General features: G+C 44.6%; 14 non-coding genes and 1 pseudogene across 14 annotated transcripts; all 15 read left to right on the top strand.

Annotated features, from left to right (window-relative positions):
* Nucleotides 1–12,900, top strand: part of LOC143715750 (FGGY carbohydrate kinase domain-containing protein-like) — a 51,926-nt pseudogene extending 39,026 nt beyond the window's left edge.
* Nucleotides 12,901–16,470: 3,570 nt separating this feature from the next.
* Nucleotides 16,471–16,543, top strand: trnav-cac (transfer RNA valine (anticodon CAC)). Its single transcript has one exon. It is a non-coding gene; the product is annotated as a tRNA-Val (tRNA).
* Nucleotides 16,544–16,809: 266 nt separating this feature from the next.
* On the top strand, nucleotides 16,810–16,882 carry trnav-uac (transfer RNA valine (anticodon UAC)). The gene has a single exon. It is a non-coding gene; the product is annotated as a tRNA-Val (tRNA).
* Nucleotides 16,883–17,552: 670 nt separating this feature from the next.
* Nucleotides 17,553–17,625, top strand: trnav-cac (transfer RNA valine (anticodon CAC)). The gene has a single exon. It is a non-coding gene; the product is annotated as a tRNA-Val (tRNA).
* A 526-nt stretch (nucleotides 17,626–18,151) lies between these two features.
* Nucleotides 18,152–18,224, top strand: trnav-aac (transfer RNA valine (anticodon AAC)). The gene has a single exon. It is a non-coding gene; the product is annotated as a tRNA-Val (tRNA).
* Nucleotides 18,225–18,490: 266 nt separating this feature from the next.
* On the top strand, nucleotides 18,491–18,563 carry trnav-uac (transfer RNA valine (anticodon UAC)). The gene has a single exon. It is a non-coding gene; the product is annotated as a tRNA-Val (tRNA).
* Nucleotides 18,564–19,231: 668 nt separating this feature from the next.
* On the top strand, nucleotides 19,232–19,304 carry trnav-cac (transfer RNA valine (anticodon CAC)). Its single transcript has one exon. It is a non-coding gene; the product is annotated as a tRNA-Val (tRNA).
* A 1,306-nt stretch (nucleotides 19,305–20,610) lies between these two features.
* trnav-uac (transfer RNA valine (anticodon UAC)) lies at nucleotides 20,611–20,683 on the top strand. The gene has a single exon. It is a non-coding gene; the product is annotated as a tRNA-Val (tRNA).
* Nucleotides 20,684–20,896: 213 nt separating this feature from the next.
* On the top strand, nucleotides 20,897–20,969 carry trnav-aac (transfer RNA valine (anticodon AAC)). The gene has a single exon. It is a non-coding gene; the product is annotated as a tRNA-Val (tRNA).
* Nucleotides 20,970–21,299: 330 nt separating this feature from the next.
* Nucleotides 21,300–21,372, top strand: trnav-uac (transfer RNA valine (anticodon UAC)). Its single transcript has one exon. It is a non-coding gene; the product is annotated as a tRNA-Val (tRNA).
* Nucleotides 21,373–23,743: 2,371 nt separating this feature from the next.
* trnav-uac (transfer RNA valine (anticodon UAC)) lies at nucleotides 23,744–23,816 on the top strand. Its single transcript has one exon. It is a non-coding gene; the product is annotated as a tRNA-Val (tRNA).
* A 213-nt stretch (nucleotides 23,817–24,029) lies between these two features.
* Nucleotides 24,030–24,102, top strand: trnav-aac (transfer RNA valine (anticodon AAC)). Its single transcript has one exon. It is a non-coding gene; the product is annotated as a tRNA-Val (tRNA).
* Nucleotides 24,103–24,432: 330 nt separating this feature from the next.
* trnav-uac (transfer RNA valine (anticodon UAC)) lies at nucleotides 24,433–24,505 on the top strand. Its single transcript has one exon. It is a non-coding gene; the product is annotated as a tRNA-Val (tRNA).
* Nucleotides 24,506–26,666: 2,161 nt separating this feature from the next.
* trnav-uac (transfer RNA valine (anticodon UAC)) lies at nucleotides 26,667–26,739 on the top strand. Its single transcript has one exon. It is a non-coding gene; the product is annotated as a tRNA-Val (tRNA).
* A 213-nt stretch (nucleotides 26,740–26,952) lies between these two features.
* trnav-aac (transfer RNA valine (anticodon AAC)) lies at nucleotides 26,953–27,025 on the top strand. The gene has a single exon. It is a non-coding gene; the product is annotated as a tRNA-Val (tRNA).
* Nucleotides 27,026–27,047: the final 22 nt, after the last annotated feature.

The following is a 27,047-nucleotide window of genomic DNA, read 5'->3' as shown; positions in this document are numbered from 1 at the left end:
TCGCTGAGTTTTGTTTAAGTTTAGAGACGTGCTCCAGAAAAAAGGTTAACCGAGATGGAGAGACAGAAAGCACACCCTGTTTATTTTCTTTATTTTACAAAAGCACAATGTTTTATTTCGATTGTAAGTGGACACATAAAAAAATAGACATTCAACAGTTTATTTTTTTATATTTCTTAAGTGTGTATGACCAAAAATGACAGAGTATTTTAAGTCTATTTTCCTGCTACTGTATGTGAAAAAAATCGAGCAAAACGTGCCGGCGCGTTTGTCGACCCCAGAGGGTTAAAGAAATCTTAAACATCATAGCCACACAAATGGGGTTCAGGCAATGCGTATTGGTTATATTCACTGCATGCATAACGTTAGCCTATTCATAACAAAACGAAATATAAAACAACCCTGCCTCTTTTCATTTAAATTCTAAAAATATTACAATTATTAATATGGTCCAGGCAATATGTGCATTTGTACTAAACAACAAATGTTGCAGTAAACAACATTACAGTGCTCATCTTCACTGTAATAAAATTAAAAATGACAAAACTCAACTCTGTCTCTTTTTGTTAAACTTCAGTTTTATCAATAATAGCCATTATAAAAGTATAAGTAAAAGGTACAAGAAGCTATACAATAAGAAATAAAGCAAACCATTCAGTCAAAAGTCAGCGCTCTAGTCTAACGTTACAACAGTAAAGTTAAATAGCCTAAATATATAAAGTTTTGAAACTTCACTTAGCCAGGGAACAAATTATAGATTCACGAGACCAAAGATCGCCCGTTAGGTCTACACAAGACGAATTATATCTCATATTTAACCACTACAGAGACGTCAGCGGCAAACATCAGAACGATTAGCCGAGTAAAGGCTGTTCCAGGCGGGGTACATGAGCGCCGAACGCCCTGTGATCGCCTGGAATGGATCTCACAACCTAGATCAAATTTTCATAAATCTTTATAAATAAACCACAGATTTCAGCTTTAAACAACTACATTCTCACCTGAAAAACTCTTAAAATGACATTTTGAGACACAATGACAGTAATATATTTCAACTGTATATTAAAAAATGGTGCTTCTTATGTTGTCATTCCCCTTTTAGCACGTGCAAGTGACTATTCTCTGTCAACCAATCAACATTCTGCAGTGAGTCTAGCTCCACCCTTTAGGTACCGTACCACTGTGCTAAGTACCCCAACGGAAGGGTACTGAAAAAGTGGTATGGCTTTTGGCAGTGGAAACGGAAATAGTTGCGTACCATACTGTACTGTACCGTACCGCACCGCTCGGAAACGAACCATAAGTAACCGACATGTACTCGGACTTATGCCTCAGCTGTCGGTTGAAATACTTCCCTCTGGTTCTCCGAAACGGACGTAAGAAGCATCATCACCGCACGTGATCGCTAGTTAACCCTTTAACACGTACGATCGTTCACGCCGGTGTGATTAGACACATAAATAGACTACCTACTAGCAAACAATACATTTATTGTTTGTAAAATACACAACGATGTCCATGGAAGCAGCAATAACAATCCTTTCAATTATAAATTGAAGAAGTGTTTATATGCATATTGTGTAGGTAACTATAAAATTTACTCTATTCTTCTCACACTTCATTGGCCACTTTCATGTATTTTGGGAGAAGTGGATGAATTGACGCGCTATAGGCCTAAATCTGACAGATGCAATTCTCTGAACTGCGGTGCGCACTAACATGGCGAACATTATGCGTTAGATCAACTAACATGAGTCATGACCATTATAAAGGTTTCTTAAAAGACAAAACACATTCACTTACATGTATTTAAGAATAAAAAATATCAGCCAAGGACTGACTCGCCCGTCACGCAACCAATCACAATCACGTTTTGTTCCGCACCATGTTTAGTGTGAAAATGTAAAGTTGATGTCCCTACAATAACAGACCTACATAGATCTAATACATTAGTCAGGAGTCAGGAGAGGTGTCATATTTGGCCAGAGAAGACAAGAAATGTGTTAATATTTCTGCAAAAGAGAAGCTAGTTTGTAGCACACCAAGAATACACACTACTTTGCTGTTATTAGAAATGTAACTGCTATTTAGTGTTAAATTATTGTAGTTGGGTTAGGTGGCTTGGGTTTTATTGTGAATTTATTATGAAAATTTGTTGTGTTTTGTATTTAGTACACTTTAAATATTTCAGTATACTTTAAAAAAATCTATATATTGTTAATTTTTAAGATTATTTTATTTATTTATTTTTCAATAAAAAAGCCGTTCTTTAATGTCATTCACCATCGTTTTGAGGCTCTTTTTTTAAAGTATCGGTTCAGGCACCGTTTAGGCAGCGGTACCGTTTTAAAAGTATTGATTTGGCACCGGAAAAAAAAAAAACGATAGCCAACTCCAGTGAAAACTATGAATAGTTGTGCGTTCACTGTGTTTTTATCCTTGTTCGACTCCTTTGTGAGTCGAGTCTCCTGTGCGATCTGTGTTTGTTTGATGCTCAGAGCTTCAGTCATTTATGAGGTTGTGCTTTGTGTTAAGACGCTGCTTGAGAATGTTGACAGAAAGACCGTTTATTTGGGTTTGAAACAGAGCCATGATGTCTTGGTTGATTAATTGATTGATTGGTTGGTTGGTTGATCGATTTGATTGGTAACTTGGTTGGGTTTTTTTCTTGATTGATTTATGATTGATTTGATTGGTTGGTTGTTTGTTTTATTGGTTGATTTTTCTTGGATGATTGGTGGTTTGTTTGTTTTTTCTACTTGGTTGGTTGTTTTTTTCTTGGGTTGATTAGTTAATTGATTTGATTGGTTGGGTAGTTGGTTGTTTTTTTATTGGTTGGTTAATTGATTCGATTGGTTGGTTGTTTTGTTATTTTCTTGGTTTATTGGTTGGTTGGTAGATTTTGATTAGTTGGTTGGGTTTTTTTCTTGGTTGATTGTTTGTTTGGTTGATTGATTCGTTAGTTTTTTTCTTGGGTTTGTTGGTTGGTTGATTGATTTGATTGGTTGGTTGTTGTTTTTTCTTGGTTTATTGATTCGATTGGTTGTTGGTTTTTTCTTGGGTTGGTTGATTAATTTGATTGGTTGGTTGGGTTTTTTTCTTGGTTTATTGGTTGATTGATTGGTTGTTTTGTTCTTGAAAGGAGTGGTTGTTTGGTTTTTGTTGTTTTTCTTGGGTTGGTTGGTTGATTTGGTTGGTTGTTTTTTTTTCTCGGTTTATTGATCGGTTGATTGATTCGATTGGTTTTTTGGTTGATTGGTTGTATTGTTCTTGGATGATTGGTTAGTTTTCTACTTGGTTTGGTTGATTGATGGATTGTTTTTATTGGTTGGTTTAGTTGATTGGTTGATTAGTTGGGTGGTTATTTTCTTGGTTTGGTTTATTAGTTGGTTGGTTGTTTTCTTGGTTGGTGGGTGGTTGGTTGATTGGTTGTTGTCTTTATTGGTTTGTTGGTTGATTGGTCGTTTTTTTACTTGGTTGGTGGTTTTCTTGGTTGTTTGGTTTATTAGTTGGTTTCTTGGTTGGTTGGTTGTTTGTTTGGTTATTTTCTTGGTTTTTGGTTGGTTGTTTCCTTGGTAGTTTGATTGATTGGTTGGTTTTGTTGGTCGTTAGGTTGGTTGTTTGGTTGATATTTTAAATTGGTTGTTTGGTCTGATTGATTGGTGTAGTTGATTGGTTGGCTGTTGTTTTTTTAGTTTATTGGTTGGTTGGTAGTTTGGCTGCTTGGTTCCAGACAGTCATCACTGTACTACAGGACATTGTGACAAACGTTACAATAAACACATAATACGCTATATATACAGATGGTTTACATGAAAATATATGAATATCTTAATTAGAGCGATGTCATGTGCTTTCAGGTGGACCATGTGGTGAACGGACACGCCGCTTCGAGGCAGCTGAAAGAGCAGGCGGAGAAGAGGTGAGCATCAGTCGCTCTGATGCGTTTCTGTTCTCACTCAGTCTGATCGCTGAGCTTTTCTCTGCAGTGGGAAACACGTTTACTCCTGCCTGAACCTCCATCTGGAGCACATGTCTGGAGACGCAGCACAGCTGGAGCAGCTGACGGCCGGCCTGCACATCTGGCCTGATTTCCACGGCAACCGCTCTCCTCTGGCCGACTAGACATCACGGGGATCGGTGAGGAACGCTGTGCTTGTTACAGTGCTGATGAAAAAATATAATAGTTTTCATTGTACTGCCTTTAATTTAATTTAATTTTTTATTATTTATTAATAAAACTGATAACTGGACGTACATTTTCTGCAGAATATGTGAGTGGTGCTTACTGCGGCAAAATTTGGCACCAGGCAGTTGTTCGGATGTTGTGGGTGGTTGCTAGGGTTGTTAGTGTAGTTGGTAGGCAGTTGCTATGGTGCTGCTAGAATGAGAATATTGAGAATGAACTCCAAATTAACATTTATAATAATGACAATCTTTTTTTTTAATTATATTTTTGGGCTTTTTTCCTTTATTTCAGAGGACATAAATGTGGATTTAACAGGGACATTTGCTTAATGTCATGAAAATAATGTTAATAGCCCTAGAAAGTACTTTTTTCTTTACGTTCTAGAAAGAAAGATTTTCTTTACGTTTAATATAATTTCTTATTTTTAACCATTAAGAAAAAAGACACATCAGATAGTTTTAGCTTTTATAACTAATGTTTGCAGTGGTGGAGAGTTGATTGATGATGTCACTGCTGGTGTGTGCAGGTTGTGGGACTCACTTTATCACAGACACTGGATGATTTAGCTCTGCTGTATCTAGCAACTCTTCAGGCCATCGCTGTAAGACACACACCACACACACACACACTCTCTCTCACATACACACACACAAACACACTCTCACTCACACACTAACTAAGTGTTCAGTATTACAGTGTTAATGTGATTGTGTGTCTCTGTTGTATGAAGCTTGGCACCAGACACATCCTAGATGCCATGAAAGAGGCAGGATATGACATCACAACCCTCTTCCTGTGCGGGGGGCTGAGCAAGAACGCGCTGTTCGTATAGACACACGCCAACACCACGGGTCAGTGCTCACTCACACACACGCTCATATATCTGACATGACATGACCAACACCACGGGTCAATGCTCACTCACACACACACTCACTCATTTATCTGACATGGTAGAGACCTGCGCGGGACGGATTTTATCCCGTTCCTGCAAAAATATATGTTGTTTTCTCCCGCTGCCGCCCCCAACAATCAAGTTTCGTCCCGCTCCCGCCCGCAAAATCCCGCGGGTAAACGTATAAGTACTTTTTTTTTTAAATACATTGCATATTCTGCCTGCTACTCTGTGATTTTTTTCACTTGCTCCCCTGTTGAATATAAAAAATAAAATAAAAAATAAACGGAAAATAAACAAATGTTTCGTTTTATTTGCGTTTAATTCAATGGATGAACATGAACAAGGAACTTAGAACAAATAAATACAGTAAAAAAGTAAGAAATGTACATAAATAAAAATATACCATAATGATTATAGTATAGCCTAATAAAGTATCTTATAATAATAATAAACCTGGATTTCTTTCATGTTCAAAAGTAGCCTATATATAGGGCCTAATACTGCTTAAGAATGCCGCCTTTGCTTTTAGCAATTCCTTCAAAACATTAAACAAAAACTATCCTTATTCCTCAATAACAAAATATACCAATTTTAAATATTTAGCTAAATAAAAAAAAACTGAATTAACTAAAACAATAAAAAAAAAAAATGTATGACTACTTAATGTGCCCATGCAGGAATAGCATGTCGTTCACTGATGAGGGCTTCAGATTAATCCGTCTCTGCTCCAGTATGCGACCGCAAATACTGAAAGCCCTCTCCGATGGTGCGCTGGAAGCTGGAATGCAAAGTACATGGCGTGTGTCATGCGGTGCAGACATTTTGCCTCTGTGTGGTAGGCTTGGCTGTTCTGCGCCTATGAACCACGCGAGAGTTAGCTTCCGACCATGTGCCTGTAAATCGTTTTTATTTTAGTTATCCTTGTTGGTTGTGCATTAGATAAATAACGGTTTATTTGTTTCTAGTTATTTTATTTTGTTCTATATTTCCCACAAATAATTTTATTTTCCCGCAACCCGCACACAATAATATCTTGCCGCCCGCACCCGCATTCACCCATCAAATATTGTCCCGCGCCGCACTCGGTTGCGCTGGGTCCCGGGGTAGTCTCGCAGAAGTGCAGGTCTCTACACTCAGGTATCTGACATGACATGACCAACACCACGGGTCAGTGCTCTGAGGGATGTGTGTGTGTGTTTCAGGGCTGCCGGGAGATGGTTCTCACTGCGGAACATGAAATCCACGGGGAGGAGTCGGATCCACTCCTCCCACCTTACATACACCTAAACCTAGCCAACTCCGCCCCCTGATCCCTAAACACACCCCTAATCCCTAAACCCAACCCTAATCCTACCCATCTCCACCCCTTGGATCTTGATCCGACTCCTCCCCGTGGATCTCATGTACTGCATTGAGGTGCTACTGGCTGCCGGTGGTCCTGTCGGCCGAACCAGAGGCCGTTCTGTTGGGAGCTGCTGTGATCGGAGCCTGTGCTTCATCTGACTGTGGCTCCATACAGGTACAAAAAACACACACACACACACACACACAAACAATATCAGCCGCTGTGATCGGAGCCTGTGCTTCATCTGACTGTGGCTCCATACAACCCTAATCCTACCCATCTCCACCCCTTGGATCTTGATCCGACTCCTCCCCGTGGATCTCATGTACTGCATTGAGGTGCTACTGGCTGCAGAACACAAAGCAGCAATTCGTAACAGAAATATGGACTATGAAATTGCGAGGCATTATGTACAAGCTAATCATGGTTCCAGTGCGTCCTTAAAATTTTTGGGTATTGAAAAAATTCTACCCTCCCAGCGAGGAGGTGACATAGTGAAGTCCCTACTACAATGGGACGCTTTCTGGATTTTCACTCTTAACACAGTAGAACCAAATGGCCTTAATGAGGAACTGGGCCTTTCATGCTTTCTATAATTCATGTTTTTTATAATTCACATTCTTAGTTAATTATAGACATGTTGTTAGCGGGTCTGCATGTACACTTTTTTTGTGTATATGTTTGTGTGTGTGTATATATAGGCTATCTATCTATCTACAAACAGGGGGGGTTGGGGTTCGTGGAGGTTCGCCTAGGACTGAAGCACCTTTTAGACAGGACGCGGAACGCTGCGCTGCGCTTTGAAACCTATTAATTTCAAGGACTTCCAAAGATACATAACAGCTACAAGTATATGCACTATGCAAGCACTATATACATGATTCACCCTATTATACTTTATCGACACAAATTGATAAGTCAAACAGCAAACTGCAATCCCCAAATACTCTTTTAATCGACGATTGCTTATGGCTTATAAGTAACTTAAATAAAACTAGCTACATTACTAGTTCTCATTAAAGAACTACATTCGATTCTATTCGATACATTCAGGTGCCAAAGGCTTACTCTCAGTACGGTTGACTCTTCTCAGTCTCTCAGGTGCCAAAGGCTTACTCTCAGTACGGTTGACTCTTCTCAGTCTCTCAGGTGCCAAAGGCTTACTCTCAGTACGGTTGACTCTTCTCAGTTTCTCAGGTGCCAAAGGCTTACTCTCAGTACGGTTGACTCTTCTCAGTCTCTCAGGTGCCAAAGGCTTATTCTCCGTACGGTGAACTCTTCTCAGTCTCTCAGGTGCCAAAGGCTTACTCTCAGTACGGTTGACTCTTCTGATTCTCTCAGGTGCCAAAGGCTTACTCTCAGTACGGTTGACTCTTCTCAGTCTCTCAGGTGCCAAAGGCTTACTCTGAGTACGGTTGACTCTTCTCAGTCTCTCAGGTGCCAAAGGCTTACTCTCAGTACGGTTGGTTCTTCTCAGTACAACAGGTGTAGGAAGCTTACGGCTGTGAAGGAGCGTCGACTGGACAGCAAGTAGGTACTCCACGTACGTTTGGTCTTCCCAATACGTCGGTGCAGTAGGCTTAGGGCTGTGAAGGAGCGTCGACTGGCAGCAGGTAAATCCTCTCAATACAGTTGGTTCTTCTTAGTTCAACAGGTGCAGAAAGCTTACGGCTGTGAAGGAGCATCGACTGGACAGCAAGTAGGTACTCCACGTACGTTTGGTCTTCCCAATATGTCGGTGCAGAAGGCTTGGGGCTGTGAAGGGCGTCGACTGGGCAGCAGGTAACTGGGTTTATTCCCACTCCCAAGAACAGCGAGGATGAGACGAGAATGCACCGGCCTCAGATGGAACACACTCCGAACAGCAGGTAACTGGATTTTCTCCGTCCCCCAGAACAGCATCAATAATGAAGCAGAGTACAACAGGATTTAGATACACAACACTCAGAACAACGGGTACCTGAGGTTTCCTCCGTTCTCCACAACAGCAACGATGAGACAAATGCAGCGGGCTTCAGATGGGACGCACTCAGAACAGCAGGTAACTGGATTTTCCCCGTCCTCCAGAACAGCATCAATGATGAATCAGAATACAACAGGCTTTGGATATTCAACACTCAGAACAGCAGGTAACTGGATTTTCCCCGTTCTCCAGAACAGCATCAATGATGAATCAGAATACAACAGGCTTTGGATATTCAACACTCAGAACAGCAGGTAACTGGATTTTCCCCGTTCTCCAGAACAGCATCAATGATGAATCAGAATACAGCAGGCTTAAAGTCCGTTTTCACTTAATCTCTTCCTCAGAAAACTCCCGACTGTAACACAAGGCAAGACCGATGGACATGTGACAGAATTCTGTACAGTAAGCATTCAATAACTCCACTTCAACCACACACAGTGGGACACAGCATTAACTCACGTCACTCTCATCCACTCCGTGAAATTTAAGGTCACGGCCAACCTCCTCGCTCTGGACAGCGGGGGTAATTAGACGGAAGAATTCAGCGACTGCAATCACAAATCCTAACAGCTGTCTTCTCATTCAGACATCTGGACTCCGTTTTTTATGTCATTTCTCCTCATATATAATCTTTTCGTGTATAACCCACATATAATACAGCCAGTAGAAGGTTGGTACTTATCTTCACCCCAGTAAGTGGACTCGATAATACTTCATAGATGACTTCGCCCTCTGCCTCTCTGTTCTCCGTCACCCAGTTCTTCGTAGCGGATTCCCTTCCCACGGATCGATCTCGCCAGCCGATTTGTCCCACAGAAATCTCTCACTCTCTCTCAGCAAGAAGAAAAGTTTGAACGCCGCAGCAATCCCACCCAACCCACTCAGTCTCTCAAAGTTTTGCTTTTGTCTGTTCCTAAAAGCGACATGTCCCAATCGTCACACAGTCACTTAATGCGCCGCACCTTCTGTCACTTTGCCATCAGCGGCTGCTGTTCCTATGGTAGCGACGCATCTGAGGCCGGCTTGGTGTTCAGTTGAAACCGCTCCGGGCGGAAACATCCCCCCGTGGGCTGTGTAGTTCCGTCTCTAGTTCGTCACCTTGTGACAACTTCACCAAGGATACGGCTCACTTCAGGACTCAAACGGTAAGTAAGAAGGTAAGAGTTCTTCTCAATACAGAATCCTTTCGTCAGTGCACAGTAGTGGGACAATGATTCAAAGGCTTACTTCACCAGCGATGCTGCATACTTCCAGACTCAGACGGTAAGTAGGAAGGTAAGGATTCTTCTCAGTATAGGATACTTTCGTCAGTGCACAGTAGTGAGACAGTGATTGAAAAGCTTACTTCACCAGCAATGCTGCATACTTCTAGACTCAGGCGGTAAGTAGGAAGGTAAGAATTCTTCTCAGTATAGGATACTTTTGTCAGTGCACAGTAGTGAGACAGTGATTTAAAAGCTTACTTCACCAGCAATACTGCATACTTCTAGACTCAGACGGTAAGTAGGAAGGTAAGAATTCTTCTCAGTACAAGATACTTTCGTCAGTGCACAGTAGTGGGAGACGGTGGTTTAAAAGCTTACTTCACCAGCAATGCTGCATACTTCTAGACTCAGACAGTAAGTAGGAAGATAAGGATTTTTCTCAGTATAGAATACTTTCGTCAGTGCACAGTAGTGAAACAATGATTTTAAAAGCTTACTTCACCAGCGATGCTGCATACTTCTAGACTCAGGCGGTAAGTAGGAAGGTAAGGATTCTTCTCAGTATAGGATACTGTCGTCAGTGCACAGTAGTGAGACAGTGATTTAAAAGCTTACTTCACCAGCAATGCTGCATACTTCTAGACTCAGACGGTAAGTAGGAAGATAAGAATTCTTCTCAGTACATGAAACTTTCGTCAGTGCACAGTAGTGGGAGACGGTGGTTTAAAAGCTTACTTCACCAGCCATGCTGCATACTTCTAGACTCAGACAGTAAGTAGGAAGGTAAGGATTCTTCTCAGTATAAGATACTTTCAGCAGTGCACAGTAGTGAAACAGTGACTTAAAAGCTTTCTTCACCAGCGATGCTGCATACTTCTAGACTCAGACCGTAAGTAGGAAGATAAGGATTTTTCAAAGTATAGAACACTTTCGTCGGTGCACAGTAGTGAGACAGTGGTTTAAAAGCTTACTTCACCAGCGATGCTGCATACTTCCAGACTCAGACGTTAAGTAGGAAGGTAAGGATTCTTCTCAGTATAGAATACTTTCGTCAGTACACAGTAGTGAAACAATGATTTAAAAAAATTACTTCACGAGCGATACTGCATACTTCCAGACTCAGATGGTAAGTAGGAAGGTAAAGGATTCTTCTCAACATAGGATACTGTTCGTCAGTGCAAAGTAGTGAGACAGTGATTTAAAAGCTTACTTCACCAGCGATACTGCATACTTCCAAACTCAGCTGTATCACTCTGGGCTTCTGATGGAGAGCAGATATAATAACTTTTCACAAACGTGTAAGCAGGGGTTGGGGCCGCTTCTCAGTAAAAGCACACCACACTCGTGTTCACTTCAAATCCACAGCCATGAATCAATGTATATAAATAAGGCAAAAACACTGCAATTCATTCACACGATAGGGCTGATCAGAGGCCTCAATCCATTCGTTACACTCCCGTGGGGGATATTTAATCCTCAGTTCCTCCTCAACACACTCTGAAACACATAGCTTCCCCAACAGTCAGATTTACATTCACTGCATCCTCTTCAAGCTTTTCGAATGTTCATAAGATGAAATCAATTCACTTATCTTTCTCTCTTCCCCACATCCAGACAACTTCCCCGAGTAAAGCTTGAGCCCCAAACTGCTCCAAAAACAAAACAGACCACATCCACGTCCCGTTCCCCGAAACCTCTCTGGATAGCCCTTTTATCTTTGGCTTGTGAAGCCGGACACCTGTGTGAACGCCGCTCCTCTCTCTCTTGCACCTGCAGTGCATTAGCGCTAATCAGGCCGGGCAATGTTTCTGCCACACCTGGAACTGGAGTGGGATGTGTCGCAAACAAATCGTTCCCTCGAGAAACTCGTGACTCACCAAGAGGGTTCCGCTCACTACGCGTTTTTGTCACCCGTGACATCCCCCCCGCCAATCGGTTCTAGTCCCGAGAACCGGTGTTCTTCAATTCCATTCGCCATACCTCTCAGGAGGCTGTCCTCGGGTGTCCCGCTGAGACCGTCGGAGTGGCGAGGGCGGAGCCACTCTTGCTTCAACTTCAGGGTCCCTCGGGACCACAGACCACCCTACCATGAGTACCTCTGGGGCGGGTGGCGCACTTGGGGCCTCGGCCGCTAGCTGCGAATAGTTCGGACATGGACGGAGCAAGTTTCGATGGAGCACCCGTATCGGTCCTGGTTTCCCCTCGGGTCGTACCGAGTAAACTGGAGCATCAGGCCCTTGTCGTCGTTCCACCACATATGGCGTCGACTCCCAGCGATCGCGGAGCTTCCCCTTCCCTGAGCGCCGGTTGTCCCTTACCAGCACTCGCTCCCCTGGTAACAAAGGGGCCTCTCGGGCAGTCCGGTCGTATAGCCGCTTGTTCTTGGCGGCTGCTGCACTCAGATGATCTGAGACTCGTCGGTAGGCATCGAGCAGTTGGTGGTGGTGCCGATTCACCGAGTCAGTGGTACTATACCCTCTTTCTGCAGCCTCGGTCCCCAGGAGCAAGTCCACAGGTAAGCGGAGATGGCGCCCAAACATAAGGTAGGAAGGAGCATACCTGGTGATACTGTGCACACTATTGTTATAGGCTTGCAACAGAGAGGGGAGACTCTCGGCCCATTGGCCCTGTTGTTCACTCTCTAGGGTCCCCAATAACCCCAACAGGGTCTGGTTCAACCTTTCGCACCCCCGTTACCCTGAGGATGGTATGAGGTCGTATGGGTCTTCCGGCACCCATAAAGGTGGCTCAGCTCTTGGATCACTCGGGACTCAAAATTTGAACCTTGGTCTGAGTGTAGGGTCTCTGGGGAGCCAAAAGGTTGTATCACTGCCCTCCAAAGGGCGCTGGCTGTGGTAACTGTCGTCTGATCTACAGTGGGGATGGCCTAGGCGTATTTAGTTAATAGGTCAGTCATCACCAGGATATTTTGAAATCGATCCGTCGGCCGACCTAAAGTCAGGAAATCGATTCCTATGATGTGCAGAGGTGCTTTGGGCCACAGGGGGACCAATGGGGCTCGGATTTCCTTCCTGCGTTTGAACAACGTACACAGTGGACAACTCTGAACGAACTCCTCAACTTTCTTTTCCATCCTAGGCCAGTAGAAATACCTCCTCAGCAGAGACAGCGTCTTCTCTTGGCCCTGATGGCCAGTATGGGTGTGGAATGCAGTCAATAGCTCGAGACTTGGCCCTCCGGTACCACCACCTGGTGTACTGTCTCCTGTGTTCGGGGATCTTGCATCGAACGGCAGATTACCCCTTCTCTAAGTCGCAGCCTCTTCCACTGCCTTAGGAGATGTTGTACTCCCACCGTCTGAGCCCGCTTTCCTCTGCTCTCGGCATGTATCCCTGTCTAAGGTACAACGTAACCTGACACAGGTCTGCATCTCCCAGCTGCAGCCTTCTCCACCGCCCGGGGTCCCATCCCCAACTAGACGGAACAGCCCTCAGGGTCCCGGGAGCTTCCACCATTGCCATCAGCAACTCGTCTTCAGGGCCAGGGGTACAAAGGGGTGTTTGGTTGTCCCTCCGGATGACTGGGAGTCTGGACAGGGCGTCCGCATTTACGTGTTCTCTGCCGGGTCGGTATTTAAGCTGTTAATCATAATTTGCTAGTTGTGCCACCCAACGCTGTTCTACTGCCCCCAACTTGGCGGTCTGCAAGTGTACTAATGGATTATTATCCGTAATCACCGTCACCTTGGCTCCCAACAGGTAATCTTTGAACTTCTCCGTCATGGCCCACTTCATTGCCAGTAGTTCGATTTTGAAGGAACTGTAATTTGCCGCGTTCCGCTCTGCGGGATGTAAACTTTGACTTGCGTATGCAATCACTCTCTCCACTCCTTGGTGCTCTTGGGCCAACACGGCTCCCAAACCTGCATTGCTGGCGTCAGTGTACAGAAGGAACGGCTGGGTGAAGTCTGCGTAGGCCAAGATAGGGGCCCTCAGAAGTTCCTGCTTGAGGTTCTGGAAGGTGGTCTCACAGGTGGAATCCCAATGCACTGACGGGGAGCCTTTGCCACGGGCACGTCCGGAACCAGCAAGGAGTTGGTTCAATGGCCAAGCAAGCCCAGATAATCCTTTTATAAAGCGTCGACAAAATCCCACGAACCCCAAGAACGACCGCACCTGTCTCACTGCCCGGGGTGGCTCCCACCCTTGGACAGCTGCCACCTTCTCCGGGTCGGGGGATATCCCTGCAGCACTGACACGATGTCCCAAGAACTGTACCTTCTTCCGCAATAACTGGCATTTGTCTGGCCTAAGCTTTAGCCCATATTTCTCCATGGCCCTGAACACTTCCTGTGTTCCTCCTCCTCCCTAGGTGGTCCTCCTCCCACCTAGATGGTGCAGGTGAGTGCGGAAGTCAGGGGAGAAGACGATCACATCGTCCAGGTATACCGGCGTTGAGTCGACCAGTTGTCCCCCTAGACAGTGCTGCATCAAGCGCTGAAAGGTCGCAGGAGCATTGCACAGGCCGAACCGCATCCGGTCCCATTCAAATAACCCAAACGGGGTGGTGAAGGCTGTCTTCTCTCTATCTCGGTCGTCTACCTGCACCTGCCAGTATCCACTCGCCAGGTCCAATGTGGAGTACCACGCCGCTTGTGTGAGACAGGTGAGTGAGTCTTCAATCCGTGGCAACGGGAATGTATCTTTCTTCGTTACACTGTTGAGTTTGCGGTAGTCAACGCAGAACCTCCAAGCTCCCGTTTTCTTCTGAACCAGAACAATTGGCGCCGCCCTGGGACTACTGCTCTCTCGAACAATTCCTCCCTCCAGCATCCCTTTCAACAGGGCGCGGACCTCGGCATAGAGGGTGGGTGGCACCGGACGATACCGCTCTTGGCTAGGCATCGCTTCACCGGTAGGTATTTGATGCCTCACTACCCCTGTGCAGCCATAGTCTTCTTCGTGGGTCGAGAACACATGTTGCCATTTTCTCAAGAGCTCCTGGAGCTGTAACACCTGTTCCTCCTCCAGATTTTCACCCTTCAGGGACTCTCCCATCAAATGGGTCGGCACCCCTCCTCCCACAGAGCCTGGTTCTGCCTCAACTGGGCGGACGGCGACTTCCACCACCGCAGAGCTCACCTGCCTGAAGCAGACGTACTGATGCTTGTGAACCTGGGCAGAGCGTACCGAGGAAACTCGAACCAGACGTTGGTGTCGACGAAGGAGCACGGAGTAGGGATTGGCATTCCGCACCTTTACTGAGACTCGCCCACGGTGGATGGCCGTCAGCCCGTGAGCCACTTCAATGGGTTGACAGTCCTCATGGGGCTCTACCAGGACACAGGTACCCGTCCCACAGGGTCCTGAAGGTACTCGGACCCAAAGCACGGTCTCGCTCTGGGCTGGGACAGACAAAGCGTACCGACAGGCTACTCGACCGATGCCTTCTCTCTCCTTCACTTGACTAGCCACGTGCACTCTTCGGCAATCGGCCAGAATCCGGTCCCTGTCCTGCTTCGCCGATGACAGAGAAGTCCGAGCTGGCCGTCCCAGAAACAATTCCTCCGAGCAATCCAGTATAACGTTCATCCCTAGGAGTGCTCGATGAATGCCCAAGCAATGATCTCGGACGATAACGACCCCTTTCTGTTGGACGGGAACCCCTTGGACCAGAAAGTCTACCACGATGTACCCAGTGTAAGGGATGTCCAGACCATTTGCCCCCGTAAAGTCAGACTAGATGCGTCCACTGCTTGGAGCCGATGATCTGCAACCAACTCCTGGGCCAGGCTCTCCGAAAATAACGTAACTTGAGAACCTGTATCGACCAGACAATCTATCGTGACTCCGTTAGCTTGAACCTCCACGGTGGGACAGCGCCCAACCCTGTCGTCTCGTAAAACAGGAACAGAAGGAGGGTCACACAAAGGTGTCCCGGCCACTTGACCCACAGTAGCCGGTGGGACTAAAAACCCCCTTGAGAACCCCGACGGAGCCCACACTGACGACTGATGTGTCCCGGGTCTCCACAATTAATACAGATGGGCCTTCCCTGGTCATCCCACTGGAACCGGGGGCCCACAGGACGTAGGGGGCGGCGCACAGGAGCTCGCCCCTTCTCCGAATACGACCTCTCTCTCACCATCGATCCGCCCTCGACTCGACCCCGACGAAGTTCACCCAACAGCCGGCCAAACTGCTCCCACAATTTCAAGGAGTATGCCCGAAGAGTCTGCTTAGGCCCCTGTTGATAGTTAAAGAACTGGGCACGAAGAGTGGCCACCGGGGTAGAGTCTCCATATAATCCGGACAGGAAATCGAAGATAGTTTTCGCGGTAGCCCGTGTGGCTTCTGATGCAGCAAGAACTTCTCTTTTGGCTTCTGCTTCCAAAGACCCCAACACAAACTGTACTTTCTGTGATGCACTCAGTCCCTGTAATCCGGCCAGATATTCCGTCTGCGCCTTCCAATCGTGCAAGCCCAACTCCGATCCTGGCCCTCCATAGCGCTGTGCCCAGGGAGCTCCCATAAAGATCGGTATGACTTTTGAGACAGGTGAAGGCCATCGTACCAAGGAGCTGTAGGCAGACTGCCATGCAGAATGACCTCTGTTCTGTTGTTTGTGGAATTTACAGACTGTCACACTGCCTGCAGAGCAGATTATGGGAAGGAGCCATCTTCTAAAAAGCACATGTGTCTCATCAATAGGTTTCTGTAGTGTAGTGGTCATCACGTTCGCTTAACACGCGAAAGGTCCTCGGTTCGAAACCGAGCAGAAAGAGTGGTTGGATTCTGACAGAAAATTTAAACTGTTTGCCACGCTAGGTGGGTGCAGCACTCATTTCTTTTATATGCTTTTTAATAAGCGTGCACCTAAAGATTTATGTCTGCAACCTGAAGACGTGTTTCCGTAGTGTAGTGGTTATCACGTTCGCCTCACACGCGAAAGGTCCCCAGTTCGAAACTGGGCGGAAACTGTGGGTGGTTTTTGCAAAAATTTCGTATGCGATTTTCTGTTGAGCAGGTCAGTACACTTGCAGGGATGTTTGTGGTTTAATCTCTTTAGAAAAGGACAAAAATAAAACAAATGACCATTGAGGTTTCCTGTACAGTAATATAAAATGTTTGGTCTGCCAACAAAATTAGCAGCATTTTGCCATGTTAAAAACACTGGGCAATCTATAGTTTCAGTCGCTTTTGAACAAGCGTACCCTAGAAGCGGTGGGACTGACGTCCAAATCAAGTTTCCGTAGTGTAGTGGTTATCACGTTTGCTTTACACGCGAAAGGCCCTCAGTTCAAAACTGGGTGGAAACAAGTGGAGGCATTTTAAATGTAATGCTCCAATTCGCTACAAAACCCTTGCTTTTGAGACAGGTGAAGGCCATCGTACCAAGGAGCTGTAGCCAGACTGCCATGCCGAATGACCTCTGTTCTGTTGTTTGTGGAATTCACAGACTGTCACACTGCTTGCAGAGTAGATTATGGGAAGGAGCCATCTTCTAAAAAGCACATGCCATGATATCACGTTCGCTTTACACGCAAAGGTCTTCAGTTCAAAACTGGGTGGAAACAAGTGGAGGCATGTTAAATATAAATGCTGCAATTCGATACAAAACCCTTACTTTTAAGACAGGTGAAGGCCATCGTACCCAGGAGCTGTAGGCAGACTGCCATGCCGAATGACCTCTGTTCTGTTGTTTGTGGAATTCACAGACTGTCACACTGCTTGCAGAGTAGATTATGGGAAGGAGCCATCTTCTAAAAAGCACATGTGCGTCATCAATAGGTTTCTGTAGTGTAGTGTTCATCACGTTCGCCTAACACGCGAAAGGTCCTCTGTTCGAAACCGAGCAGAAACAGTGGTTGGATTCTGACAGAAAATTTAAACTGTTTGCCACGCTAGGTGGTAGCAGCGCTCATTTCCATAATATATGCTTTTTAATAAGCGTGCAGCTAAAGAATTATGTCTGCCACCTGCAGACGTGTTTCCGTAGTGTAGTGGTTATCACGTTCGCCTCACACGCGAAAGGTCCCCAGTTCGAAACTGGGTGGAAACTGTGGGTGGTTTTTGCAAAAATTTCTTATGCGATTTTCTGTTGAGCAGGTCAGTAAACTTGCAGGGATGCAGGCACATTTTCTGTCAAAAATAAAACAAATGACCGTTGAGGTTTCCTGTACAGTAATAAAAAATGTTTGGTCTGCCAACAAAATTAGCAGCTTTTTGCCATGTTTAAAACACTGGGCAGTCTATAGTTTCAGTCGTTTTTGAACAAGCGTACCCTAGAGGAGGTGGGACTGACGTCCAAATCAAGTGTTCGTAGTGTAGTGGTTATCACGTTCGCTTTACACGCGACAGGTCCTCAGTTCAAAACTGGGTGGAAACAAGTGGAGGCATGTTAAATATAAATGCTGCAAATCGCTACAAAACCCTTGTGAAGGCCATCGTACCAAGGAGCTGTAGGCAGATTGCCATGCCGAATAACCTCTGTTCTGTTGTTTGTGGAATTTACAAACTGTCACACTGCTTGCAGAGCAGATTATGGGAAGGAGGGATCTTCTAAAAAGCACATGTTCCATCAATAGGTTTCTGTAGTGTAGTGGTCATCACGTTCGCCTAACACGCGAAAGGTCCCCAGTTCGAAACTGGGTGGAAACTGTGGGTGGTTTTTGCAAAAATTTCGTATGCGATTTTCTGTTGAGCAGGTCAGTACACTTGCAGGGATGTTTATGGTTTAATCTCTTTAGAAAAGGACAAAAATAAAACAAATGACCATTGAGGTTTCCTGTACAGTAATATAAAATGTTCGGTCTGCCAACAAAATTAGCAGCATTTTGCCATGTTAAAAACACTGGGCAGTCTATAGTTTCAGTCGCTTTTGAACAAGCGTACCCTAGAAGCGGTGGGACTGAAGTCCAAATCAAGTTTCCGTAGTGTAGTGGTTATCACGTTTGCTTTACACGCGAAAGGTCCTCAGTTCAAAACTGGGTGGAAACAAGTGGAGGCATTTTAAATGTAATGCTCCAATTCGCTACAAAACCCTTGCTTTTGAGACAGGTGAAGGCCATCGTACCAAGGAGCTGTAGGCAGACTGCCATGCCGAATGACCTCTGTTCTGTTGTTTGTGGAATACACAGACTGTCACACTGCTTGCAGAGCAGATTATGGGAAGGAGCCATCTTCTAAAAAGCATATGCCATGATATCACGTTCGCTTTACACGCAAAGGTCTTCAGTTCAAAACTGGGCGGAAACAAGTGGAGGCATGTTAAATATAAATGCTGCAATTCGATACAAAACCCTTACTTTTAAGACAGGTGAAGGCCATCGTACCCAGGAGCTGTAGGCAGACTGCCATGCCGAATGACCTCTGTTCTGTTGTTTGTGGAATTCACAGACTGTCACACTGCTTGCAGAGTAGATTATGGGAAGGAGCCATCTTCTAAAAAGCACATGTGCCTCATCAAGAGGTTTCTGTAGTGTAGTGTTCATCATGTTCGCCTAACACGCGAAAGGTCCTCTGTTCGAAACCAAGCAGAAACAGTGGTTGGATTCTGACAGAATATTTAAACTGTTTGCCACGCTAGGTGGTAGCAGCGCTCATTTCCTTTATATGCTTTTTAATAAGCGTGCACCTAAAGATTTATGTCTGCAACCTGAAGACGTGTTTCTGTAGTGTAGTGGTTATCACGTTCGCCTCACACGCGAAAGGTCCCCAGTTCGAAACTGCGCGGAAACTAAGCTTGGTTTTTGCAAAAATTTCGTATGCGATTTTCTGTTGAGCAGGTCAGTACACTTGCAGGGATGTTTGTGGTTTAATCTCTTTAGAAAAGGACAAAAAGAAAACAAATGACCATTGAGGTTTCCTGTACAGTAATATAAAATGTTCGGTCTGCCAACAAAATTAGCAGCTTTTTGCCATGTTAAAAACACTGGGCAGTCTATAGTTTCAGTCGCTTTTGAACAAGCGTACGCTAGAAGAGGTTGGAATGAGATCCAAACCAAGTTTCCGTAGTGTAGTGGTTATCACGTTCGCTTTACACGCGAAAGGTCCTCAGTACAAAATTGGGTGGAAACAAGTGGAGGCATGTTAAATACAAATGCTGCAATTCGCTACAAAACCCTTACTTTTAAGACAGGTGAAGGCCATCGTATCAAGGAGCTGTAGGCAGACTGCCATGCCGAATGACACTAGGTGGGTGCCGAATGACCTTTGTTCTGTTGTTTGTGGAATTTACAGACTGTCACACTGCTTGCAGGGCAGATAATGGGAAGGAGCCATCTTCTAAAAAGCACATCCCTCTCAACAATAGGTTTCTGTAGTGTAGTGGTCATCACATTCGCCTAACACGCGAAAGGTTCAAAACCGAGCAGAAACAGTGGTTGGATTCTGACAGAAAATTTAAACTCTTTGGCACGTTAGGTGGGTGCAGCGCTCATTTCCTTTATATGCTTTTTAATAAGCGTGCACCTAAAGATTTATGTCTGCAACCTGAAGACGTGTTTGTAGTGTAGTGGTTGTCACGTTCGCCTCACACGCGAAAAGTCCCCATTTTGAAACTGGGCGGAAACTGTGGGTGATTTTTGCAAAAATTTCGTATGCGATTTTCTGTTGAGCAGGTCAGTACACTTGCAGGGATGTTTGTTGTTTAATCTCTTTAGAAAAGGACAAAAATAAAACAAATGACCATTGAGGTTTCCTGTACAGTAATATAAAATGTTCGGCCAACAAAATTAGCAGCTTTTTGCCATGTTAAAAACACTGGGCAGTCTATAGTTTCAGTCGCTTTTGAACAAGCGTACGCTAGAAGAGGTGGGAATGAGATCCAAACAGAGTTTCCGTAGTGTAGTGGTTATCACGTTCGCTTTACACGCGAAAGGTCCTCAGTTCAAAATTGGGTGGAAACAAGTGGAGTCATGTTAAATATAAATGCTTCAATTCGCTACAAAACCCTTACTTTTAAGACAGGTGAAGGCCATCGTACCAAGGAGCTGTAGGCAGACTGCCATGCCGAATGACACTAGGTGGGTACCGTCCAAATCAAGTTTCCGTAGTGTAGTGGTTATCACGTTCGCTTTACACGCGAAAGGTCCTCAGTTCAATACTGGGCGGAAACAAGTGGAGGCATTTTAAATTTAATGCTCCAATTCGCTACAAAACCCTTACTTTTGAGACAGGTGAAGGCCATCGTACCAAGGAGCTGTAGGCAGACTGCCATGCCGAATGACCTCTGTTCTGTTGTTTGTGGAATTCACAGACTGTCACACTGCTTGCAGAGCAGATTATGGGAAGGAGCCGTCTTCTAAAAATCACATGCACCTCATCAATAGGTTTCTGTAGTGTAGTGGTCATCACGTTCGCCTAACACGCGAAAGGTCCTCGGTTCGAAACCGAGCAGAAACAGTGGTTGGATTCTGACAGAAAATTTTAACTGTTCTGTTCTGAAAAAAAAAAAAGTTCTGAAACTGTGAGTGTTTTTTGCAAAAATTTCGTATGCGATTTTCTGTTGAGCAGGTCAGTACACTTGCAGGGATGTTTGTGGTTTAATCTCTTTAGAAAAGGACAAAAATAAAACAAATGACCATTGAGGTTTCCTGTGAAGTAATATAAAATGTTCGGTCTGCCAACAAAATTAGCAGCTTTTTGCCATGTTAAAAACACTGGGCAGTCTATAGTTTCAGTCGCTTTTGAACAAGCGTGCGCTAGAAGAGGTGGGAATGAGATCCAAACCAAGTTTCCGTAGTGTAGTGGTTATCACGTTCGCTTTACAAGCGAAAGGTCCTCAGTTCAAAATTGGGTGGAAACAAGTGGAGGCATGTTAAATATAAATGCTGCAATTCACTTCAAAACCCTTACTTTTAAGACAGGTGAAGGCCATCGTAACAAGGAGCTGTACGCAGACTGCCATGCCGAATGACACTAGGTGGGTGCCGAATGACCTCTGTTCTGTTGTTTGTGGAATTTACAGACTGTCACACTGCTTGCAGGGCAGATTATGGGAACGAGCCATCTTCTAAAAAGCACAAATAGGTTTCTGTAGTTTAGTGGTCATCACATTCGCCTAACACGCGAAAGGTCCTCTGTTCGAAACCGAGCAGAAACAGTGGTTTGATTCTGACAGAAAATGTAAACTCTTTGCCACTCTAGGTGGGTGCAGCGCTCATTTCCTTTATATGCTTTTTAATAAGCGTGCGCCTAAAGATTTAGGTCTGCAACCTGAAGACGTGTTTGTAGTGTAGTGGTTATCACGTTTGCCTCCCACGCGAAAAGTCCCCAGTTTGAAACTGGGCGGAAACTGTGGGTGATTTTTGCAAATATTTCGTATGCGATTTTCTGTTGAGCAGGTCAGTACACTTGCAGGGATGTTTGTTGTTTAATCTCTTTAGAAAAGGACAAAAATAAAACAAATGACCATTGAGGTTTCCTGTACAGTAATATAAAATGTTCGGTCTGCCAACAAAATTAGCAGCTTTTTGCCATGTTAAAAACACTGGGCAGTCTATAGTTTCAGTCGCTTTTGAACAAGCGTACGCTAGAAGAGGTGGGAATGAGATCCAGACCAAGTTTCCGTAGTGTAGTGGTTATAACGTTCGCTTTACACGCGAAAGGTCCTCAGTTCAAAATTGGGTGGAAACAAGTGGAGGCATGTTAAATATAAATGCTGCAATTCGCTACAAAACCCTTACTTTTAAGACAGGTGAAGGCCATCGTATCAAGGAGCTGTAGGCAGACTGCCATGCCGAATGACACTGGGTGCTTCGCAATATCCCTCCTCGTCTCCTCGTTCCTCTGTCCTCCATCCTATGACCCGGAAACCGATCGAGCGCAGCCATCTTGAAGGACATCTCAATTCTCTAATTGCACCGCGAGGAGGCGAGGATCGAGGAGTGAGGAGGCTTCCAGAGGAGTCATGAGCGAGGATACACAGGTGTATCCTATGCGGAAGAGATTTATCGACTAAACGTGACGCGCGTATACATTCTCCTCCCCCTTCACATCGATCACAATCTGTTTTAATGTATACTTTACCTTTGCAGTTTATATAAACCACACATTACACATATTTCAACAGGGTATCTTGCTTTATTATCATTTATTATGAATTTCTTAAATAAACAAACTTCAACAACATAAGGGCAGATCCTTTGAGCGCTGCTGATGACGCTATGAAGTGACGCGCGAGTGATCAAGTATTCCAATGAATAAAAAAAGCTTTCATTCGATTCCTCCGTCCTCATTTTCTTTCCTTGCGTCCTTCCCTCAAAACCTACAGGGGGTGGAGCTGAGACGCTAGGAAAGGAAGCGAGGAAAGGAAACGAGGATGCACAAATAAGAAATGAGAAGCACCCACTAGGTGGGTGCCGAATGACCTCTGTTCTGTTGTTTGTGGAATTTACAGACTGTCACACTGCTTGCAGGGCAGATTATGGGAAGGAGCCATCTTCTAGTGTAGTGGTCATCACTTTCGCCTAACACGCGAAAGGTCCTCGGTTCGAAACCGAGCAGAAACAGTGGTTGGATTCTGACAGAAAATGTAAACTCTTTGGCACGCTAGGTGGGTGCAGCGCTTATTTCCTTTATATGCTTTTTAATAAGCGTGCACCTAAAGATTTATGTCTGCAACCTGAAGACGTGTTTGTTATGTAGTGGTTATCACGTTCGCCTCACACGCGAAAAGTCCCCATTTTGAAACTGGGCGGAAACTGTGGGTGATTTTTGCAAAAATTTCGTATGCGATTTTCTGTTGAGCAGGTCAGTACACTTGCAGGGATGTTTGTTGTTTAATCTCTTTAGAAAAGGACAAAAATAAAACAAATGACCATTGAGGTTTCCTGTACAGTAATATAAAATGTTCGGCCAACAAAATTAGCAGCTTTTTGCCATGTTAAAAACACTGGGCAGTCTATAGTTTCAGTCGCTTTTGAACAAGCGTACGCTAGAAGAGGTGGGAATGAGATCCAAACAGAGTTTCCGTAGTGTAGTGGTTATCACGTTCGCTTTACACGCGAAAGGTCCTCAGTTCAAAATTGGGTGGAAACAAGTGGAGTCATGTTAAATATAAATGCTTCAATTCGCTACAAAACCCTTACTTTTAAGACAGGTGAAGGCCATCGTACCAAGGAGCTGTAGGCAGACTGCCATGCCGAATGACACTAGGTGGGTACCGTCCAAATCAAGTTTCCGTAGTGTAGTGGTTATCACGTTCGCTTTACACGCGAAAGGTCCTCAGTTCAATACTGGGCGGAAACAAGTGGAGGCATTTTAAATTTAATGCTCCAATTCGCTACAAAACCCTTACTTTTGAGACAGGTGAAGGCCATCGTACCAAGGAGCTGTAGGCAGACTGCCATGCCGAATGACCTCTGTTCTGTTGTTTGTGGAATTCACAGACTGTCACACTGCTTGCAGAGCAGATTATGGGAAGGAGCCGTCTTCTAAAAATCACATGCACCTCATCAATAGGTTTCTGTAGTGTAGTGGTCATCACGTTCGCCTAACACGCGAAAGGTCCTCGGTTCGAAACCAAGCAGAAACAGTGGTTGGATTCTGACAGAAAATTTTAACTGTTCTGTTCTGAAAAAAAAAAAAGTTCTGAAACTGTGAGTGTTTTTTGCAAAAATTTCGTATGCGATTTTCTGTTGAGCAGGTCAGTACACTTGCAGGGATGTTTGTGGTTTAATCTCTTTAGAAAAGGACAAAAATAAAACAAATGACCATTGAGGTTTCCTGTGAAGTAATATAAAATGTTCGGTCTGCCAACAAAATTAGCAGCTTTTTGCCATGTTAAAAACACTGGGCAGTCTATAGTTTCAGTCGCTTTTGAACAAGCGTGCGCTAGAAGAGGTGGGAATGAGATCCAAACCAAGTTTCCGTAGTGTAGTGGTTATCACGTTCGCTTTACAAGCGAAAGGTCCTCAGTTCAAAATTGGGTGGAAACAAGTGGAGGCATGTTAAATATAAATGCTGCCATTCACTTCAAAACCCTTACTTTTAAGACAGGTGAAGGCCATCGTAACAAGGAGCTGTACGCAGACTGCCATGCCGAATGACACTAGGTGGGTGCCGAATGACCTCTGTTCTGTTGTTTGTGGAATTTACAGACTGTCACACTGCTTGCAGGGCAGATTATGGGAACGAGCCATCTTCTAAAAAGCACAAATAGGTTTCTGTAGTTTAGTGGTCATCACATTCGCCTAACACGCGAAAGGTCCTCTGTTCGAAACCGAGCAGAAACAGTGGTTTGATTCTGACAGAAAATGTAAACTCTTTGCCACTCTAGGTGGGTGCAGCGCTCATTTCCTTTATATGCTTTTTAATAAGCGTGCGCCTAAAGATTTAGGTCTGCAACCTGAAGACGTGTTTGTAGTGTAGTGGTTATCACGTTTGCCTCCCACGCGAAAAGTCCCCAGTTTGAAACTGGGCGGAAACTGTGGGTGATTTTTGCAAATATTTCGTATGCGATTTTCTGTTGAGCAGGTCAGTACACTTGCAGGGATGTTTGTTGTTTAATCTCTTTAGAAAAGGACAAAAATAAAACAAATGACCATTGAGGTTTCCTGTACAGTAATATAAAATGTTCGGTCTGCCAACAAAATTAGCAGCTTTTTGCCATGTTAAAAACACTGGGCAGTCTATAGTTTCAGTCGCTTTTGAACAAGCGTACGCTAGAAGAGGTGGGAATGAGATCCAGACCAAGTTTCCGTAGTGTAGTGGTTATAACGTTCGCTTTACACGCGAAAGGTCCTCAGTTCAAAATTGGGTGGAAACAAGTGGAGGCATGTTAAATATAAATGCTGCAATTCGCTACAAAACCCTTACTTTTAAGACAGGTGAAGGCCATCGTATCAAGGAGCTGTAGGCAGACTGCCATGCCGAATGACACTGGGTGCTTCGCAATATCCCTCCTCGTCTCCTCGTTCCTCTGTCCTCCATCCTATGACCCGGAAACCGATCGAGCGCAGCCATCTTGAAGGACATCTCAATTCTCTAATTGCACCGCGAGGAGGCGAGGATCGAGGAGTGAGGAGGCTTCCAGAGGAGTCATGAGCGAGGATACACAGGTGTATCCTATGCGGAAGAGATTTATCGACTAAACGTGACGCGCGTATACATTCTCCTCCCCCTTCACATCGATCACAATCTGTTTTAATGTATACTTTACCTTTGCAGTTTATATAAACCACACATTACACATATTTCAACAGGGTATCTTGCTTTATTATCATTTATTATGAATTTCTTAAATAAACAAACTTCAACAACATAAGGGCAGATCCTTTGAGCGCTGCTGATGACGCTATGAAGTGACGCGCGAGTGATCAAGTATTCCAATGAATAAAAAAAGCTTTCATTCGATTCCTCCGTCCTCATTTTCTTTCCTTGCGTCCTTCCCTCAAAACCTACAGGGGGTGGAGCTGAGACGCTAGGAAAGGAAGCGAGGAAAGGAAACGAGGATGCACAAATAAGAAATGAGAAGCACCCACTAGGTGGGTGCCGAATGACCTCTGTTCTGTTGTTTGTGGAATTTACAGACTGTCACACTGCTTGCAGGGCAGATTATGGGAAGGAGCCATCTTCTAGTGTAGTGGTCATCACATTCGCCTAACACGCGAAAGGTCCTCGGTTCGAAACCGAGCAGAAACAGTCGTTGGATTCTGACAGAAAATGTAAACTCTTTGGCACGCTAGGTGGGTGCAGCGCTTATTTCCTTTATATGCTTTTTAATAAGCGTGCACCTAAAGATTTATGTCTGCAACCTGAAGACGTGTTTGTTATGTAGTGGTTATCACGTTCGCCTCACACGCGAAAAGTCCCCATTTTGAAACTGGGCGGAAACTGTGGGTGATTTTTGCAAAAATTTCGTATGCGATTTTCTGTTGAGCAGGTCAGTACACTTGCAGGGATGTTTGTTGTTTAATCTCTTTAGAAAAGGACAAAAATAAAACAAATGACCATTGAGGTTTCCTGTACAGTAATATAAAATGTTCGGCCAACAAAATTAGCAGCTTTTTGCCATGTTAAAAACACTGGGCAGTCTATAGTTTCAGTCGCTTTTGAAGAAGCGTACGCTAGAAGAGGTGGGAATGAGATCCAAACCAAGTTTCCGTAGTGTAGTGGTTATCACGTTCGCTTTACACGCGAAAGGTCCTCAGTTCAATACTGGGCGGAAACAAGTGGAGGCATTTTAAATTTAATGCTCCAATTCGCTACAAAACCCTTACTTTTGAGACAGGTGAAGGCCATCGTACCAAGGAGCTGTAGGCAGACTGCCATGCCGAATGACCTCTGTTCTGTTGTTTGTGGAATTCACAGACTGTCACACTGCTTGCAGAGCAGATTATGGGAAGGAGCCGTCTTCTAAAAATCACATGCACCTCATCAATAGGTTTCTGTAGTGTAGTGGTCATCACGTTCGTTTAACACGCGAAAGGACCTCGGTTCGAAACCGAGCAGAAACAGTGGTTGGATTCTGACAGAAAT

This window comes from Siphateles boraxobius, unplaced genomic scaffold (assembly GCF_051911475.1).
Source record: "Siphateles boraxobius isolate OS27281-9 unplaced genomic scaffold, OSU_SipBor_1 6, whole genome shotgun sequence".
Taxonomy (NCBI): Eukaryota; Metazoa; Chordata; class Actinopteri; order Cypriniformes; family Leuciscidae; genus Siphateles; species Siphateles boraxobius.
Note: the sequence above shows the minus strand (reverse complement) of the source record. Positions and strands in the feature narration are given on the sequence as shown.